At 39.5% G+C, this 18526-nt stretch overlaps 1 long non-coding RNA gene across 1 annotated transcript in view; it reads left to right on the plus strand.

The window, feature by feature from the left end:
• Positions 1-4061: 4061 nt before the first annotated feature.
• LOC147467718 (uncharacterized) overlaps positions 4062-18526 on the plus strand; it is a 22981-nt gene continuing 8516 nt past the window's right edge. The window contains exons 1-2 of the long non-coding RNA XR_015190478.1: positions 4062-4115; positions 4701-4772. This is a non-coding gene — a long non-coding RNA (uncharacterized LOC147467718). The remainder of the gene's footprint in view (positions 4116-4700; positions 4773-18526) is intronic.

An 18526-nucleotide genomic window follows, 5' to 3' on the forward strand; every position in this document is an offset into this window, starting at 1 on the left:
GTAGCGATCAAATCTGCAGGTGTATGGCTAGCTTTACTGAAGCGACATGCCTCTTGCATGGCTACCTGAATAACATGCGTGCCTTGCGCACGGCTTACTGATGCGACATGCCTCTTGCATGGCTACCTGAATGACATGCATGCCTTGCGCACGGCTTACTGTTGCGACTTGCATGGCTACCTGAATAACATGTGTGCCTTGCGCACGGCTTACTGAAGCGACATGCAACAACAATAATAACACTTTGCAACTGCCAAGAGGAGAAGAAACAAAGAAGAAATCAGAATTAAGTAATAAGTGCAAGCTCAAGAGATGCAGGTTTACAAGATACAGAGAAAATACGAAGAAGAGTAGCACTTGTCAACGAGAAAAGTAATAACAGGCGTACTTTAGCGAGTGGCGATAAGTTAAATTGATAGATAAAAATCTGGCAATACTGATCACCAGCACAGATTCGGAAGGAAAGTGAAAACTATTAAGAATTTACATGGTTTAAATACAATATCACTTCTCCTTCGATAAATGTACTCAAGCATGGAAAATCTTTTTAAGGTTCACTTTCAAAACAAATATTTTGGAGAGGAACAGTCAATAAAATGTCTCCAGAATACATTATCCGAAGTTGCAAGATGCAGAAAAATACGAATAGCAATAGCACGTGTCGATGAAAAAGTACAAAAATAACAGAAGATAAGAATAAGACAACACTGATCGCCAGTACAGATTCAGAATGAAAGTGAAAGCTATCAAGAATTTACAGTCTAAATACAATATCGGGTCCTTTTCGATAATCGTAATCGAACATGTAAAATCTTGTAAAGGTTCGCTTTCAAAATAAATATTTTGGAGAGTAAATTCAGAAGAAAAAAAATTCTCCAAATTACCTTGTCCGAATAAGGGAAATATAGATAAAACAAGAGGAGTTATTTTATGACAAAAGGGAAGTAAAACATTGACACTGCCTTTTCACACGGACAGGTCATGAGGGGGAGGTGTGAGATGTCGGCACGTGCGAAGAAACTGAGCAAAGAAACATTACATACCATATGAAAATATCTGATTTTCAGCATTTGTATAGCAAACAGAACTTCAGAATATTCTGGCCATTCTTCACATAAGATTAAATAAAGAAGAAATTCAGTAGGCCGTCAGGGAGGCCGTTATAACGGGATCATCAAGGCGAGATGAGGAAACGGGAAGAGAAGGTGTGAACGATTAATTCGTTCACACCTAAGCGTAAGAGAGGGAAGGCGATGCGCACAGGTATTTCACAACAGAAAATACAGAGTAACAATCATGAGAAAATAAAACAAATCACAGCATAGAAAATTCCTAAATCCTAACGAAATCTAACGAAAAGAGCCTGGGTTTCTCTAACTTACGGGATTTTTTGATGTCTCGATGTCAACATGTAGATGGGCGTCTGCGGGTGGGTCGTAGGTAGTGCGACCATCTGTTGCCTTTTCTGCTTGTGATAGAGACTTCGTGACCTGGAGGTTGGGGCGCCCAAAATGCCCAAAATCCGCGGTGGGCAGTCTTGGGTTGCCATGAAAGATGGGTGTCGACGTGTAGGAAGTTACTTAGCATGGACAGGTCGGCTGCTATGGGCGGTGGTGTTTGTCAGGACAGGTAGAACAGGGCAGGCAGGCGGGCGGGCAAAGTTCTTACTGTGGTGTGGACGGACAGGCAAAGTTCTTACTGTGGTGTGGGCGGGCGGGCAAAGTTCTTCTGTGGTGTTGGCGGGAACTTCAACGTATTCTCTCGATTCTTCTCAATATCAGTGGTAACGTTTTCGGCGTAGCGGCTTCTTCAGAGTTGTGAGTCCGATACCAGCAAAATCGTGGCACCCACCGGCTGGCCACCAGTTGTAACCCACCACTGAGAGCAGTTGTTATAACCACTCGATGCCCTGGTTGTGATCCGGTGGATAAGAGACAGATGTTCACGTGCCATGGTCTTTATTGTGGACTGTTAATACACCAGATTCTGGCCAAAGGCCAGAGGTCAGAGCTGTTCGCTCTTGTCTGTCTGACCTCTCTGTCCTGATCTGTGTCCTGGGTTCCTTCTGTCTCCTTCTTAAATACAAATTCTCAATCACTTTCTACGCCTCGGGCCTTCCAGTAACAAATGCAGCTGTCTAGAAAGTTGGTGTTCCAAGGCGGAAACGAACACAGGAGACAGGAAGTGTCAGTTTTAAACAGACTGCCATCAATATTGCATTGAATTAAGTAGACATACATGATCAATGTCTTGGGTCACATAATATCAGTATCAGTGCCTTACACTCTCTCTCTCTCTCTCTTTCTCTCCATCTCTCTTTCTCTTTCTGTCCCTCTCTCTCTCTCTCTCAGTAAACCACCAGTGCCATCGGTTGTAAACGACCAGCTGGCACTAGTTATAACCAGCTTGCTGGCCACAGTTGTAACCCACCACTGAGAGCAGTTGTTATAACCACTCGATGCCCTGGTTGTGATCCAGTGGATAAGAGACAGACGTTCACGTGCGATGGTCTTTATTGAGGACTGTTAATACACCAGACTCCGGCCAAGGCCAGGGGCCGAAGGTCAGACCTGTTCACTCTTGTGTGTCTGTCTGACCTCTCTGTCCTGATCTCACTGTCCTGATCCTTACATGTCCTTAAGTACCAATCTTCGGTCACTTTCTACGCCTCGGGCCATTTGACCAATGGAAGCAGACTATTGCATGCTACACAGCAATGAAAATACACTTACTACCAAATAGTAATGAAGATGAGAAGGAGGGAGATGTCTATAGATTCCTCCTGCTATAATATATAAAATGTACTTGGGTCAATGAAGAGGTTTTCATGGTGCTTCCGGTTTGGTACACGTGTGGGTGTGTCAGCTGTGACCAGGTGAAGGTCGTGGCAGGAAGCAGGCGTCGGTCAGTACTTCCGCTAGTCGCTAGGGAACAGTGTCTTAAGGAACTATTATTACAAAGACTGCATTACAATCAAATAAAAGTAATAGTCAGTCCGAAAATCAGTGGCTTACACTGTCTCTTTCTCTCTCTCTCTACCTCTCCCTCTCTCCCTCTCCCTCTCCCTCTCTCCCTCCCTCCCTCACTTTCTCTCTCTCTCACTCTCTGTCTCTCTCTCTCACTTCCTCCTATCTCTCTCTCTCTCTCACTTCCTCCTATCTCTCTCTCTCTCTCTCTCTCTCTCTCTCTCTCTCTCTCTCTCTCTCTCTCTCTCTCTCTCTCTCTCTCTCTCTCTCTCTCTCTCTCTCTCTCTCTCTCTCTGCCTCTTGAAATTTAATGGGGGTCCTGTGACCTGACGCTTTTCCGAGGGTCACTTAGCGGGGGTGGGGGGTGGAATGGAGCGTGGCGTGGGGGGCGGGGATACGCGGCGTGTATGAGGGGCAAGGGGGGGGGGATCAGTTAGTATTCCTTAAAATACTAACGAACTTTCATACTCGTGTCCTTTACATACATGGTTAGTTGTAGAATTATAGCATTCGATAATACAAACGAATGATTAAAGAATGGGAGAAAAAAAAAATGTAGCATTATAGAAAAAATTAAAACACAAAATTACTTTCTTTAAAGTTGTTTTACGGCAAAATATACAATACATTTACCGCAGTAATTAAATGAATAGTTCGATCACCGATAAGAATGTCTATCCCACCCTCTCTCTTTCCTATCCCCTCGCTCTCTCTCTCTCTCTCCTATCCGCTCCCTCTCTCTCTCTCTCTCTCCTTTTTCTCTTTATCCTCTCTTTATCTATCCCACCCTCTCTCTCTCTCCTTTTTCTCTTTATCCTCTCTCTCTCTCTCGTCTCTGTCTCTCCTCTCTCTTATCTCTCTCTATCCCCCCCCCCCTCTATCCTAGCTTTCTTTCTCTCTCTCTCTCTCTTGCTCTTTTTACTCTTTCTCTCTCTCTCCTGTCTCACTTTCTCTATCTCTCCTCTCTCTCCTCACTCTCCATCTCTCTGGCCAACATATTTTTAATATTAAATAATTCTAAAGCATCTGGCCAACATATTTTTTACTTAAAATAATTCTAAAGTTGCGACATTTTTTATTTTGATATATTCTTTTCAGAAAGCCGTTCAAGATGGGCATAAAGAAGGTCCGGATGAATCTGGGGATAAGGTAATATCTTATTTTATTACGTGTATATTTACATATATAGATAAATATATAATTAAATACCTATATCTCTCTCCACCCCTCTCCTCTCCAACCCACCCTCTTCTATATCCTCCCTCTCTCTCTTTCTTTCTCTCTCTGCTCTCTCTATGTCCTCTCTCTCTCTCTCTTCTCTCTCTCTCCTATCCCCTCTCTCTTCTATCTGCATTTTCTCTTTATCCTCTCTCACTCTCTCTCTTGTCTCTGTTTCTCCTCTCTCTCCATTCCCCCCTCCCCCCTCTATCCAATCTTTCTTTCTCTCTCACTCTCCTCTCTCTCTATCTCTCCACTCGCTCTCGCTCCTCTCTCCCCCCCTCTCTTCTCTCTCTCTCCTCTCTCGTTCTTTACTCTCTCTCTCTCTCTCTTTGTTTCTCCTTTCTCTATCTCTCCTCTTTCTCTTTCTCTATCTCTCCTCTCTTTCCTTCTATCTCTCTGGCCAAGATATTTTTTTTTATTTTTAAATAATTCTAAAGAATCTTGCCAACATATTTTTTACTAAAGATAATTTTAAAGTTGTGACATATTTCTATTTTGATATATTGTTTTCAGAAAGCCAAGAAAAGTATGGCTGAAACCGCTCGGATGAGGCACAAAACTGATGACAAGACCAAGGAGACATTGGTAATATTAATTAATATCTCTCTCCTCTCTCTCTCTCTCTCTCTCTCTCTCCTCTCTCCTCTCTCCTCTCTCCTCTCTCCTCTCTCCTCTCTCCTCTCTCCTCTCTCCTCTCTCCTCTCTCTCTCTCCTCTCTCCCTCTTCTCTCTCTCCTCTCTCCCTCTTCTCTCTCTCTCCTCTCTCTCCTCTCTCTCTCTCTCTTCTCTCCTCTCTCTCTCTCCTTCCTCTCTCTCTCTCCTCTCTCTCTCTCTCTCTCTACGCTCTCTCCTTCTCTCTCTCTCTCTCTCCTCTTCTCTCTCTCTCTCTCTCTCTCTCTCTCTCTCTCTCTCTTTCTCTTTCTCTCTTTACCTTCCTTCCTCTCTCTCTCTCTTCTCTTCTCTCTCTTTCTCTTTCGTCTCTCTCTTTCTCTCTTTTCTTCTCTCTCTCTCTTTCTTTCTCTCTCTCCTCTCTCTCCTCTCTCTCTTTCTCTCTCTCTTTCTCTTTCCCCCTCTCTCTCTCTCTCTCTCTCCTCTCTCTCTCTCTCTCTCTCTCTCTCTCTCTCTCTCTCTCTCTCTCTCTCTCTCTCTCTCTCTCTCTCTCTTTCACCCCCCCCCTCTCTCTCTCTCTCTCTCTCTCTCTCTCTCTCTCTCTCTCTCTCTCTCTCTCTCTCTCTCTCTCTCTCTCTCTCTCTCTCTCTCTCTCTCTCTCTCTCTCTCTCTCTCCTCTCTCTCTCTCTCTCTCTCTCTCTCTCTCCCCCCCCCCCCTCTCTCTCTCTCTCTCTCTCTCTCTCTCTCTCTCTCTCTCTCTCTCTCTCTCTCTCTCTCTCTCTCTCTCTCTCTCTATACATAGGTCACCACCATCCACATGTTATATTCATACAAGAAGCTTTTGTAGGTGGCCACATGCCCGGGGAAGATGCCCCTCCACTCCCAGGCTACATCCCTTATGTCCATTACGCCAGAAACGGCCTCGTGAGCTACATTCATTCTTCAATAACCCATATACTCCTGCGCTACTCTACTGATAACGACATGACATTCCAGCTCTTTGAAGTCACTGTGGGTGATGGGAAGCTGCGGCTCTGCAACGTCTACTCTGCACCTGGAAGGATCAACCTCCCTGCTCTCCCTACTGCTCCTTCTCATGGCATAGTTTATATGGGTGACTTTAATGCCCGCCACCCTGCCTTAGGTGATCTCTCCCCCACGCCGAACCGTAGTGGATTGCCTCTCCTTGAATATATCCGTCGCCACCACCTCACTCACTGGCCCACTGGGGGCGCCACACACATCCGAGGAGGCACGCTTGACCACATCATCACTTCCGGCTTGGTGGCGTCGCAAGTCAAGTGTTTCTCCATCCAGGCTCTCTTCTCTGACCACATCGCTCTTGGCCTTCAGTATACACTGCCAGTTGGACCTTCCCTTCCTCAGACTCGCCTCCGCATCACTATCCCTCCAAAGTACTGCCCCAACTATGTCTCCTACATCTCCAGTCTTCTATCAACATTTGATTTCCAGTCACCAGACAGACTATACTCCTCCTTGGTTGACTCTACACACAACTTTTACACCTTTTATGTGACACGACCACATGTAAAACGACATCTTGAGACCCAGGCCTGGACGCTGGATCAACGTATTCTTCTGGCAGAAAGGAAGACAGTGGAAGATGGACGCGCTTTCCAGAAGCAACCAACACCTGCTCTCCTCCACCAGTACCAGGCGTCCAGAGATGATCTCGTTGGTCTTCAGCAGTGTGTTCATACTGAGTCTTGGAGGAAGTATACTGATAGCATAAATCATCAGACCAGTGTCGGCTCCATGTGGCATTTGATTAACAGAGTCATCAAGAGGAAACCCCCAAGCGCTTTCCACCATAGCCCCACCCAATATGCACAGGACTTGATAAATACCTGGTCTGAGCAGGCACAGGCATGCAATCTTCCCATTCATATTCAAGAGGCTCTCTCCACTCACAGGAACACTCGCAGTTTGCGCCTAATGACTGCATTACTACGAGCGGATGAAGAAGACAACTTGCTTATCACGGAAGACGAACTGCGCCGTGCTCTCGCCAGGGGTAAGTCAACGGCACCCGGGGATGATGGTGTCACCTACCAAGTCCTCCGCCTCCTCGTCAAAGTCCCTGGTAATCCTTTGCTGCAGTTGTACAATCTTTGCTTCATCAGGGGTTATGTGCCCCTTGCGTGGACTTCAAGTACTGTTGTGCCCATCCCCAAGCCTGGTACAAACAAGTTCAGGCCAATCTCATTGACCTCCTGTTTCTGTAAAGTGCTTGAACGTATATTCCTCACCCGCCTCATGTTCCGACTCCAAGACAAGTTATCTCCGCGGCTGTATGGTTTCCTGCCACAGAGGAGTACCCACCACTGCCTGATGGACCTGTACGCCCGCCTCTCCCGCACCAGTGTGGTAGCATTTCTTGACCTCAAGAGTGCCTTTGACATTGCCAACAGAGAGGTTATTCTTGACCAGCTAGTTGATTTTGGTGTCCAAGGAAATCTTCTTCAGTGGATCCGTGGTTATCTCAGCAACAGGACCTCACGTGTGATTTTTAAAGGCGCATGTAGTGAGTACAAGGAGTTCGAACTTGGTACTCCACAGGGAGGGGTTTTAAGTCCCTTCTTATTCAATGTACTGATGCACCGCTTGCTGACTCTTCTTCCCGAAACTCTCGGCACAACTGTCACCTGCTACGCCGATGACATTTGTGTACATTCCACCTCTGCTGCCGATCTTCAGCGCTTCCTTCAATCGTTCTATGAGTCGTCCTCCGCCTGCGGCCTTGTCCTCTCCCCAGATAAGAGTAGAGTGTTCTCTCCCCGGGGCCCCAGAACACTTCCTGTATTCACTGTGGGACACAGTGTTGTCCCACCTTGCACACAGTACATGTACCTGGGAACGCCAGTGCACATCTCTCCAGCCATACCTGCTCGGCAGCGCGTCCATCCTATCATCCAAGATCTCATCCACCGTCTAGAACGACGCTTTCTCCCCTTCAAGTGGCTTACCAACAATGTCGCTGGTGTCTCCATTCCCTTAGCTAAGACCATCTACATTGCATTCATCCGGTCAGTCATAGACTATCTCTCTCCAGCCCTCAGTCAGCTTTCTCAGACCACCTTACAGCCCTTAGAAAAATTCCAGAATAAAGTGCTGCGGTACATTCTTGGGTGTCCCACCTCCACTAGAATAGTGAACATGTTGACTGAACTGAACCTTCCTTCAGTTGTGGAGAGAATACGTGCCAACGTTTCCTGCATCAGCGTCAAGTGTCTGCTCTCTCCCCATACTGCTCCACACTATACTCATGTCCTGAGAACCTCACTTGATCCCGCTGCGCCCCGTCCTCCTCTTCGTCCTGGCGTTCGCACCCTTGTCAACATAGTGACCTCCACCCTGCAGCGTCTTGATCTTGATGTCCCTGTGGCTGAGGTTGATCATGGGCCACCTCCCTGGAGGATTCCTCAGCCTCAAGTCACCTTCACGCCCACCTCCAAGACAGACCCTCCGCCTCTCCAGAAACAACTTGCTCTGGAGCACATTGCCACACTCTCCTCCTCCATCCCTGCCGCGCACCATATCTATGTGGATGGGTCCGTGCAACGAGATGGCAGTGCAGGCTGCGCCATCTACTCTCCTGATGTGGACCTGCCAGAAGAAGGCTGGGTGTGTCGCAGATTACCTAACTCTTCCAGCTCCACGTACTGCGAGCTACAGGCACTCCTGCTGGCTGTCAACTTCATCTGTCAGCGACGAGTAAATGGTGCAGTGATGTGTGACTCCCAGTCTGCCCTTCAAGCCATAACGTCCCCACAGCCTGCTTCACATCGCTCAATCATCCACCAGATCCTTCAGCAGTTAGTTACAGCCCAGGAACACTACCTCCGCATTATATTTTTATGGATTCCCTCCCATGTGGGCATAGCTGCCAACGACAGGGTGGACCTCCTCGCTAAAAGTGCCTGCGAATTGCCGCTGCCTCACTATGCCACACCCTCCCTTCCTTGCTACAAGCGGATCATACACTCTGCCGCTCTTCTCCCTACTCTCCACCGCATGGATGCTGAGCGCGCCCAGAGCGTATCAATACAACATTTCGACCACTTCCGTCTCACTCCTCCGAGGTATCGCCGACACGGACTCATGGTTCGCAGACACAATATTGTATCTGCCCGGCTTCGACTGGGGTACAGGCCACTGTGGCAGGTCTCGGGGGCGGGAGACGTACTCCACTACTCCACCTGCAAGCTGTGTGACCGTCCCAACGCTAACAGCCTCCACCACTACTGCCTCGAGTGCCCCTCGGTGAGAGGCTTGCTGCCCCGGAGCCAGGATTTAATACATGTATGCCAATTCCTGCTAGCTGATAGTAATTTGGACATTGTTTTGGCCCAACACCCTCACTTTGGTGGGTGCTAAAGTTTGACTCTAGAAACACTCATCTTTGTATTTTCAGTTTATTTATTATTTATTTTACCTTCATGTACAGCCTCACTGCACATACCAACGTGTCATGCGTGACACGAGTACTATGTATATGATAATGTACTAATTAATGTATAAGGCCTGTCGCTCTATGAGCGTAATAAATTGATGAAAACAAAAAAAATCTCTCTCTCTCTCTCTCTCTCTCTCTCTCTCTCTCTCTCTCTCTCTCTCTCTCTCTCTCTCTCTCTCTCTCTCTCTCTCTCTCTCTCTCTCCTCTCTCTCTCTCTCTCTCTCTCTCTCTCTCTCTTCCTCTCTCTCTCTCTCTCTCTCTCTCCTCTCTCTCTCTCTCTCTCTCTCCTCTCCTCTCTCTCTCTCTCTCTCTCTCTCTCTCTCTCTCTCTCTCTCTCTCTCTCTCTCTCTCTCTCTCTCTCTCTCTCTCCTCTCTCTCTCTCTCTCTCTCTCTCCCCCTCTCTCTCTCTCTCTCTCTCTCTCTCTCTCTCTCTCTCTCTCTCTCTTCTCTCTCTCTCTCTCTCTCTCTCTCTCTCTCTCTCTCTCTCTCTCTCTCTCTCTCTCTCTCTCTCTCTCTCTCTCTCTCTCTCTCTCTCTCTCTCTCCTCTCCTCTCTCTCTCTCCTCTCTCTCTCCTCCTCTCTCTCTCTCTCTCTCTCTCTCTCTCTCTCTCTCTCTCTCTCTCTCTCTCTCTCTCTCTCTCTCTCTCTCTCTCTCTCTCTCTTCCTCTCCTCTCCTCTCCTCTCCTCTCCTCTCCTCTCCTCTCCCTTTCTCTTCTACTCTCCCATCTCTCTCTCCTTTCTCTCTCCTCTTTCTCTTCTTCTTTCTTCTTTTTAAGGGTTTTAGACTATGTGTAGTCTATATTCCCTGATTCTATTTTTCTTTCTTCTTTACTTCTTTCTTTCAATTTTTTATTTCATTTTTCATTTTTTTTTTTTTTCACACTATCTTTCATATGATGTTTATGATTTTTGTTCTTCTTAGGAAGATTTTTGTATGTCTGAGTATGAAGTAGTTATTTTTAGAGGGTTGATCTTCACCTGTAATAAGAAGATTTGTTGTTAGGGTGTTGATTTTTATTTTTTTGAGGACTTCTTTTAGTTTTATTCTGTGTGAGTGATGTCTTGGGCAGTATAATAATAAAGGCTCTATACTTTCTACTTGGGTGTTGCACCATCTGCAGTTTGGATTATCTACAATATTGAGTTTGTGCAGGTGTTGATTTGGTCTTGTGTGGTTAGTCTTCATTCTGGTTATACATACATCTAGTTTCCTGTCTTTTGATCTTGTCCATGGTTCTGGTTTGTTGCCTTTTTGGTTGTTGTTTTTTTGTTCCTAGGACTGATTGACGGTAAAGTTCCCAGACTTCTATTATTTTTTGTCTTATTTCTTTTATTATTGTTTTTGTATCTTGGGGTATGGTTATGGAGTTTGAGATGTCATGTGCTTTTTTGGCAGCTTTATCTGCTATCTCATTACCTTTTATATTTTTATGTAAAGGTATCCATTGAAATATTATGTTTTGATTTCTCTGTGTAGATTGTAGGATTCAATTTTGTATCTTATATATTGTGTTTTTGTAGTGTTGTGGTTTACTGTTTTTTATTAAGTGCAAAGCAGTTTTTGAGTCTGTTAGGATTACTGAATTTGATATATTATTGTTTTGAATGTATTGTAAACTTTTTTTCTATTGCATAGAGTTCTGCTTCTGTAATTTCTGTGTTGGGTGGGTTTCCAAATTGTTGATTTTTTTGTTTTCTATGTATATCTTCTTCTTTTTTCTTTTATAGGGTTTTAGACTATGTTGAAGTCTATATTCCCTGGATCTTTTTTCTTGTTACTTCTTGCTTCTTATATCATGTCTATGATTTTTGGCTTTTGTAGGAAGATCTTTGTATGTCTCAAGATGTAGTTCTTCTTTATTGGAGGTTGATCAGCACCTGTAATTAGCATTCTCATATTTGGGTTGTGAATTTTTGCTTTTAATAGTGCTTGGAGTAATTTGGTTCTGTAAGAGTGGAATCTTGGACATTTTAGTGTTAGGTGTTCAATTGTTTCTTCTTGGTTATTGCACCATCTACACATTGGATCTGTTTCTAGTTTTAGTTTGTGTAGGTGTTGTTTCAATCTTGTATGTTTTGTGCTTATCTTAGTAAGAAATACATCTATTTTTCTGCTTCTAGATCTTGACCATGGACGTGATTGGTTATCCTTGATATAGTATCCCTTTGTTTCTAGAATTCTTTTTAGAGTTGTTTCCCAATTTTTTTTTTTTTTTTTTTTTTTTTTTTTTTTTTTTTTTTTTTTTTTTTTTTTTGAGTCTATATTCATGGTTATGGGATTTTGTATTTCATGTGCTTTTTTTGCTACTTTGTCTGCTATTTCGTTCCCCCTAATGTTTTTTATGTGAAGGAATCCACTGGATTTTGTTTGTTTGTTTGTTTGTTATCAGGATGTTAATTGATTTTTGGATCTGGTATATTGTCTGTTTGTAGTTTTTTGGTCTGGGATTTCCAATAGTATATATGGTTGCCAGTGAGTCTGTAAAGATTACTGTTTTTTGTAGTTTGTTATTGTGTATATAACTTATTGCTTGTATAATGGCATGTAGTTCAGCCTCTATGATTTGTGTAGTTTCTGGTAATTTCCATATTGTTGTTATATATATGTATTTTTTTTTTCTTTTTTTCTTTATTGCTGCTGAGACAGGTTGGATTTTTTTTTTCCCATCTGTGTATATCTTTTGATATTCTTTGTATATTGTGTTTTCTATTAAATGAAATTGTTGTTTAATCATTTGTTCTGGAATGTTTTTGCCCTTATTTTCTATAAAAGTTGTTTTTAAATTCTCTGATATATCATGGCATGGTGGAATAGGAGTTGTATTTGGTACTGTATTAATTTTCATATCTAAATCTAATTTCCTGCATGTTTCAATTACCCTATGAATTAAAATTTTCCTTTTCTTTATTTGGTTGTAGTTTCTTATATTGTCTTTTGTCAAGTCTTTTATTGGCATTCCATCCTGTTTTTTTCTAAATTCCGTATTATCTGTATACATTCTATTTCTTTTATTTTGTCTGTTAATGGTATTTGATTTGTTATGGCCTGTAATGCTATTATGGGGGTTGATCTAAAGCATCCTGTTGCAATTCTCATTGCATTATTTTGTATTATGTTTAACTTTTTTAGTTCAGATTGTCTTGCTACCCCATATATAGAGATTCCATATTCTATTATTGGTCTTATATATATTTCATAAAATTTAAGTAATGTTTCTCTATTTGCTCCCCATGTTAGAGATGATAGTTTTTTCATTATATTTATTCTCTCAATTAATTTTGATTTCACAAAGTCTATATGTTTTTTCCAATTCAATTTGGACTATCAAAAATTATCCCTAATATTTTGTGTTGCATGGTGAATACTAGTTCTTCGTTTCCTATTTTTATTTTTGGGATTACTCTAATTTTTTTTACTTGTAAAATACATTAATTTACTTTATGACAAATTCATTTTCAAGTCCCATTTATTTGTCCATTCGTTTAATGTTTTTAATCCATTTTCTAAGATATTTGATGCTTCAATTAAATCTTTGTTAGTGGTTATTAAAGTGACATCATCTGCATATATTATTTTGTTTACTGAGTTTGGTAGTTTTATATCGGACATTAGTATATTGAATAGTGTTGGATTTAGTGGGGAACCTTGTGGGACTCCTGTTGTTATTTTACCCATTTCTGTTATTTTCCCTTCTATTTTTATATGAAAGCTTCTTTCTTTTAAAAAGTATCCTATCCACCATAATATTTTTCCTTTAATACCTATTTTTTCCATTTTTATTAACAAAGCTTCATGATTTACAGAGTCAAATGCTTTCTCTAAGTCCAAACATGCTACAAGTCCAATCCTTTTTTGTTCTATTGCTTAATTGATCTTCAAATCTATAATCTGGATGGCATCCATAGCTGTTCTGTTAGGTCTAAAACCTACTAGATCTTCGTCTAATTTTTTATTTGTTTCTAACCACCAATTCAGTCTTTTTGTCACTATGCTTTCAAATATCTCCCCAATACAAGAAGTTCTACTAATGTATCTGTAAGGTTTTATATCTCTTGAATCTATTTATTATTGCATTCTTAAACATGTTTGGATATTCCCCTTTTGACCAGTAACTGTTGAATATCTTTAATATTGTTTTTAAGATGTTATCTGGGACATTTTTATAAGATTCATAATTTATTTTGTCTGGCCCATATGCTTTTCCATTTTTTGTGTTCATTATTGTTGTTTTTAATTCACTATATGTTATTTCTTTGAATAAATCATCATCATCTTGAGTGTTTAAAAGTTGTTCTTTTTCTAATTTTGTTAACATTTTCTTTTTCTGTTTGTTTGTTACTTTTACATATTCTTCTTTAAAAAGTTCTAATTTCCTATTGATATCTGTGATTGGAAGATTGTTGTCAATTATGGGATAACAACTTGTTGATGTTTTACCTATCTACTTTTTAATAAAGTTCCAAGTTCTTTTTGTTGGTGTATTAAAACTTATTTGCTCACAAAATTTTCCCCATGATTCCCTCTTGTTTTTTCTATTACTTGTCTTGCCTTTGTTCTTAATTCTTTATAATCCATTTGGTTTTCTAGTGTAGGTCTTTTTTGCCATATATTATATGCTTTATTCCTTTTTTTTATAATTTCATCACATTCTTGATTCTACCATGGTTTGTTTGGTTTATTGTTAGTTTTTTTCTCTTCAAATCTAAAGTGATTTTGTCCTGTTTTTTTGGTAGATCTATTAGTTCATCCAATGTATTAATTTTATTTGTATCTACATTTTTTAATTCTTCTTGATATTCAGACCATCCATTGTCATTAAACTGCCATTACTTTTCAATCAAATTAGGTTGATTTTGATAGTTTATTTCTTCTATGATTATAGGGAAATGGTCACCTCCTAGATGAGGACCTACTTTTATAGTTTATTGTTGGTGAGCCTATTATCAAGTCTATTTTAGTTTCTTTATTAGTTTTTGGATCTACTCTAGTTATCTGACCTCGTGACGTCATCATTATTCAATTGTTTTCATTTATAAATTCATACAGGCTTTTACCTGTTTTATTACTTGTATGTATTTTTGGGTTCCAACTAGGATGCTGTACGTTAAAATCTCCTATTATCATTTTTGGTTGATCTACTTGATCTATATAATATTGTATTTCTTCTTTATTTATGCTGTTGCAAGGGTTGTAAAATAATAATATGTTGAGCCTTCTGTTTTATATTGTGTTTTGATTCCTAATACTTCTAATTTATTTGTGTATCTATCTCTCAAATTAATCTTTTGTAATCGTATATTTGATTTTATTCCTAAAACTAAACCCCCTCCCATTTGGTTTTCTCTATCTTTTCTTATTATGACATATTAATTTACTTTGAATTGATCATTGTTTTTTAACCAGGACTCGCATAAAGCAAATATATCTGGGTTTTCTTTAGGTATTAAATAATTTAGGTCACTTTTCTTGTTTTGCATTGATCGTGGGTTCCACAAAATAATCTTATTCATTTGTCATTTGTTTAAAAATTATTGAAAAATCTTTTATTGTTTCCGTAATGGTTTCCATGATTGAGTGCTCTGAGTTTAAGTTGTTTATCAATTTCATGATGGCTTTAAATATATTTTTTGTCAAGATTAACCATTTTGGGCTTTCTTGTTCTTTTGATTCTTCTTTCTTTTTTGTTTGTTTTATTGGTGTTGGTAATGTCCACGTCATTGGTGAGCTTTCTCTATTATTAACCTATTGCAGACGGGGGATAAATTTGCTTGCCCAGCCTCCAGGATAAGTTTTATTTTAAAGAGAGACTGCTTGAAGCATTATAATTTTAATATTCCCACTCTCTTTCAGTCATTCATTGTAGAACTAGAGCGGTTTTTGTGTTTTGTTTTTTTGTGTGTTTTATTGAGTTTAGAGACTTATATGTGCCATATGACAGGCTCTACTAGTGCTGCAGTAGACTAAAATTGTAGTATATTATCCATATTAGCTCATTATTTTCTTTATACTCAGTGTGATAGGAGTATTGCTGTTTTATGGGAGGACAAAAGGCAACTATATTTTTTCATATTTTTGTGCTGTCATGAACGAATACGAAACATATAACCACCTACAATAAAGATAACAAGAAGAGGTAGGGAAGAGGAATGAAACCTGTGCTTGTGACTGTGATTGCCACAGTGAAAGGCATCCATATTGGCACAGGAGTACATTTTAGACACTGGGTATGGATTGAGTCACCTTCCTCTTCCCGTTCTGACTGCACATCCTTCATCGGCGGTACTTTTGTGCAAGAGTTCGTCAACTTAGTGTGTGTCATCGCTCTATAAGGATAGTGCTTGCTAGAGACCGTGGATGGGTGCCATTCAAGGCTCTCTCTCCTGCTGGTGCTAGGAAAAAGTGGTGCCATCTAGGTTTTGGACGTTAAGCTAGCACGATATTACGGTAATTATAGTAATTATGATTGCAGTAGCCATCATCACTCATTCCTTTTTTCATAGCAAAATAAAATAGCACAGTAATCCAAAATCCCCGAACGTCATGTACGTCAGGATGCCCGTCGTCAGGCCAAAGCTCCTACGTCATGTATGTCATGACACCCGTCCGCAGTGGGTTAAGTCTATTATTCTGATCTTTATTGTTTATTTGATTATCTTTTGTTATGTTCTCCATGAAACTTGGTGAATTTTATTTACTTGAATTTTGAGTTTGCTTTTTTAATTTTTCTGGTGTTATTCTGTTTGTTTGAATTATGATTTCTGTATATGTTTGTGTTGTTCTTACATCTGTTGATGCTGTCTCATTTGTGTTTGCTTTTGTTGATTTTGTATTGTTGTTTTGTGTTTGAATGGGTGTTACCCTGTTTATTGTATCTTTGTTATTAGTTATTATCTTTCCTTGTTTTGTGTTAGGTCTTAATTGTTCTAGTTGTATTTTTATTTCTATATTATTTGGTGTAATGTTGTTTCTATTAATTTCCAGTGCTTTCTTATGCATTTTGCAAGAATTATCTACTGGTGGGTGTGCTTCCTCACAATAAAAACAGTATGAGGGATTTGTGTAATCTTTGTAATTGTGATCAAATTTGCTGCAATTACTACACCTTTTTCTAGCTTTACATGTTAAAATCCCATGACCATAACATAAACAGTTGAAGCATCTAGGAACTGGGAAAGTATATTGGTATACATTATAAGACGTGTGACCTATACCCACTCTTTCTGGAAGAGGAACTTTAATGTAATCCTTAAAGATTTTCTTGGTATTCTTTTTCGTTCACTTTCTTTGTCTTTGTTAATTTTGGTGATTCTGATAATTTCTTGAATCTCAGAGTTGACTCCCCATATTGTTTTGATCTTTTCTTTTATTGTGTTTATTGGAATACCTGTTTCTAATGGGTATATTGTTGAACAGCCTGAAATTTACTTGATGCTGGTTGCTTGCGTTGTACTTCCCAGTCTCCTAGTTGTTCTATGTCATTTAAATTCTCTATTTTAGATATATCATCTACTTCAAAACGGATTGCTTTTCCTTTTCCAGCACTCTAAGGGTATCTTCTTTAATGTACTTATGAAATAAAGATTTGTTAATTGCATCCATCAGTTTAATTGGGTTGTTAAAGTTTGAAGTAGATGATTCTCCTTATGGAGAAGGTTAGTTCTTCATTATCCATCTTTATGCTTGGTATGTTTCTTATTTTATGATTGGTGAAACACATTATTTTACTTTTAGTTATATTGATTTTTAAGTCCCATTTGTCAGTCCATTCTTTTATTTTGACACCATTTTCTAAATTTTGTATTGCTTTTCTTTAATCTTGATCGATAGAAATGATTGTGAGGTCATCTGCATAGATGATTTTGTGACCTTTGGGTGGCAGTGATAAGTCTAACATTAGTATATTAAAAAGGATAGGACTAATGGGGGAACCTTGGGGTACCCCGCATGTAATGCTACCTGATGTGTTTTTTTTGCTTCCAATTGATATTTTGTATGATCTGTCTTGTAAAAAGTTATGTATCCATTTGAGAGAGGAACCTGTTATTCCCACATTTTTTGCCTTTATTAATATTGCATCATGGTTAGCCAAATCAAATGCTTTCTCTAGGTCTAGACAAGCCACTAAAGCATATTTCTTTTCTTTTTTGGAATGATTTATGTGTAATTCTATTATATGTACTGCATCTATTATTGTTTTGTTGGTTCTAAATCCACTTTGGTCTTTGTCTAATTTATTATGAGTTTTTATCTACCATGTTAATCTTTTTGTGATGATATTTTCAAAGATTTTACTCATGCATGACACTCTGCTAATGAATTTACATGATTTTAATTATTTTGGATCTTTCCCCGGTTTTGGTATGGGGTTTATCAGTGCAGATTTGAATTCAGCTGGGAATTGTCCTGAGATCCAGTAATTGTTTAGATTCTTTAGAATTTGTTTTAATATGTTGTTAGGTGTTTTTTTGTAAAATTCATACGGGATTTCGTCAGGACCATATGCTTTTCCATTTTTAGTCTTTTTTATTGTTTTTATTAATTTGTTCATGGTTATTGCTCTATTTAATTCTGTTGATTCTGAGTTGTTCAAAATATCCTCTTTTTCTTTTCTAGATATTAGCTGGTTAGGATTTTTATTTGTGGTATTCTCGAATTCACTTTTGAATAAATGTACCTTTGTATTAATGGCTGAAATTGGTAAATCATGGTGAATTATTGGTTATTCTTTTATTGTTGTTTTCCCCATTATTTTCTTTATAAAGTACCATTTTTTTTTGGTTGGGGTTTTAAAGTCTAGTGTTTCACAGTATTTTTTCCATGACTATTTTTTTTTATCTTCAATTTATTTTTCTGGCTTCAACTGCTAATCTTTTATATTCTGATTGATTTTTAGAATTTGGTCTTTTTCTCCATAAGTTATAGGCTTTGTTCCTTTTTTTATTATTTCATTACAAGTCTTATTCCACCAAGGCTTGTTTTGTTTTTATTATGTTTCCAAATTCAAATTATTTTTCACCAGTCTTCTTAATTACTTCTAATATTTCTATTAAAGTTGTTAAGTCTTTATCTTCAACTACATTTAGTTCTGTTTTATATTTTTCCCAGCCAGTATCATTAAAAAACCATCTCTTTTCAGTTGTACTTATACTATTTCCGATAGTATCATCTTTTATGATGATTTGTAAGTGGTTACTTCCTAAGTTAGGACTTGTTTCAATTAATAGATGGCTTAGCTGAGGTGAACCTATTGTAAG

This window comes from Penaeus japonicus, unplaced genomic scaffold (assembly GCF_977035675.1).
Source record: "Penaeus japonicus unplaced genomic scaffold, GWHDUDI00000001_assembly GWHDUDI00000034, whole genome shotgun sequence".
NCBI classification, from domain to species: Eukaryota; Metazoa; Arthropoda; class Malacostraca; order Decapoda; family Penaeidae; genus Penaeus; species Penaeus japonicus.